Below are 2,944 nucleotides of genomic sequence, written 5' to 3'. Positions count from 1 at the left end.
GAGTTAAGACACATTTTAAGTTCGTTGAGCTTTGAAAAGAAGTAATTTCAGAAAGGCTTAATTAAGGATTAGCGTCGTGAGCTATAAAGAATTATTATCAAATCTCCTAAGTCCTATACTTTCTATCTAAAAAAAGGAGCAACGCACGACCTGGCTCAAAAGAGTTGAATAAATTTAGCTTTGGCCACTCTTCTGTTTTCAAGAGGAAAATTGCTTCATTCTTTTATATTTTGATTCACAGCAATCCACTAACTTTTTTTTTTTAGAACTTTAGTTAATTTATGTGTTGGTTCCACTCTCTAATTCACTTTAAATATCCCGAAATCAGTTCAAGTGTTTGTGGAATTAATTTGACGCCTTAATTTCTTACAACTTACACTTAGCCTAATTAAATTTGAGTCCGGTCGGATTAACCATTATTAATGGAATTTAGAGAATGCCTAATATCTTCCCTCTAGGTTAGTTGAACCCGTACCTAGAATCATTTGGTTTCGTAGACTCTGAAAATAAAATCGACTTTAGATAATTGCTTTAAATATCTTAGGTGTCCTAATTCACCGCAAATAATTAGGTGGCGACTCTTAACTTTAATTAACCCCGGAATTACCCGAATGTTATAAACTATTTTGACTCCGGTTAAAATAGGGTATAACAGCCGCGGTAATTCTTCCCGAAGCAGCGGCGGTCAGCAGCAGTGGACTACCGACAGTGGCGGTCAGCAGCAGTTCGGCCACTGACAATGGGTCCCCCAGCCCCGCTGGGCAGCCCCTCCTCCCTGCCCGTACCCGACAGCCTCTTGGGTTCGTCCGCCGCCAGTCCCGCCATGGCAGCAGGGTATTTTGGGACCTCCTCCAGCTCAGCAGCCCACTGCCTAGTTCCCTCTCATCGACACCCAGCCCACTGCCCCTATCCCCTCCGCTGGAAGTCCCCTCCCACCGTCACCCCAGCCTTCCCTTTCTACCAATCCATCCCGAAAGCTGACCCGGAGTCAGCATGGTATTTTTAAGCCAAAACACATCTTCAACTTAAATACCATGGTTACGAAATCCCCTCTTCCTCGTAACCCTCTGACAGTCCTTCGCGACCCGAATTGGAAAATGGCTATGGATGATGAATTTGATGCTCTTATTAAAAATAAGACGTGGGAGTTGGTGCCCCGTCCACCTAATGTGAATGTTATTCGTTCTGTGTAGATTTTCACTCATAAAGAAAAATATAATGGTGATTTTGAGAGGCATAAAGCCCGTCTTGTAGGTGATGGTAAGACTCAACAGGTTGGCATTGATTGTGGTGAGACTTTCAGTCTAGTGGTCAAGCCGGCTACGATCCGTACAGTTCTCAGTCTTTCCCTATCAAAGAGGTGGCCTATTCATCAACTAGATGTCAAGAACGCTTTCTTACATGGTGAGCTCAAGGAAACAGTGTATATGCATCAACCTATGGGTTTCAGAGATCCTACTCATCCGGATTATGTATGTTTACTCCGTAAGTCCTTATATGGGCTTAAGCAGGCCCCGAGAGCATGGTACAAGCGTTTTACAGATTATGTCTCTTCTCTTGGTTTTTCAAACAGCAGATCTGAAAATTCTTTGTTCATCTACAAAAAGGGGCCCGAGATGGAATACATGCTACTTTATGTTGATGATATTATTCTTACTGCTTCCTCAGATTCTCTCCGCTGCTCCATTATGGCTCTTCTTGCCTCGGAATTTGCTATGAAGGATCTGGGTCCTTTGAATTATTTCCTTGGCATTCATGTCACTCGACATAAGGATGGGATGTTTCTTTCGCAACGCAAGTATGCCGAGGAGATCATTGATAGAGAGCTGGGATGTCTTCGTGTAAGGCTAATTCTACTCCGGTTGATACTAAACCGAAGGTGAGCGGCACATCGGGTGCCCCTTATGATGACCCGACTCACTATCGCAGTCTCGCAGGTGCCCTTCAGTATCTTACTTTCACGAGGCCGGATATCTCTTATGCTGTTCAACAGGTATGCTTACACATGCATGCACCGCGACAGGTTCATATGCATGCACTTAAGCGTATCATCCGTTATATTCAGGGTACACTTGACTATGGTTTGCATCTTTATCCGTCCTCAGTTACGGATCTTCTTTCTTACACTGATGCGGATTGGGGGGGATGCCCTGACATACGTCGGTCAACGTCTGGGTATTGTGTTTTTCTTGGGGATAACTTGATATCGTGGTCTTCGAAACGCCAACCTACCCTCTCTCGCTCGAGTGCTGAGACAAAGTATAGGGGGGTTGTTAATGTTGTCTTCGAGTCCAGCTGGCTTCGCAATCTTCTGTTGGAATTACATTGTCCTATTCATAAGGCCACTATGGTATATTGTGACAATGTGAGTGCCATTTATCTTTCGGGAAATCCGGTGTAACATCAGCGCACCAAACACATTGAAATGGACATTCACTTTGTTCGTGAGAAGGTTGCGCAGACAGGTTCGTGTCCTTCATGTTCCTTCCCGCTATCAGATTGCCAATATTTTCACCAAGGGACTACCACATGTCTTATTTGAAGATTTTCGAGACAGTCTCAGCGTTCGTAAACCTCATGTTTCGACTGCGGGGGTGTGATAGAATATGTAAATATTAATTAGAAGATTTTGTAGTCTACTATTTTAGGATAGCATATTTTGTATATTGTGTAATCTCTTATTTTAGGTTAGAATATTATTCTCCTATTTTGTATATAAACCAATTCAAGTAATGAAAGAATTAAAGGAAAATATTTCTTACAATTGGCGCAGCGTCGCCAGGACGATAACTCAGCAAAGCAATCGGCATTTATTGGAAGTTTCCAGCGAGGCAGTGGTGTATCGGATTTGAGAGGGTAATTGATAGTGTAGATCAAGGGATATCAAACAACAAGAAGATAATGGCCAAAAGCAAACTTGAACTATTACTTTTTTGTTAGGAAA

This window comes from Lycium barbarum, chromosome 5 (assembly GCF_019175385.1).
Source record: "Lycium barbarum isolate Lr01 chromosome 5, ASM1917538v2, whole genome shotgun sequence".
NCBI lineage: Eukaryota > Viridiplantae > Streptophyta > Magnoliopsida > Solanales > Solanaceae > Lycium > Lycium barbarum.
This window is presented reverse-complemented; position numbering follows the sequence as displayed.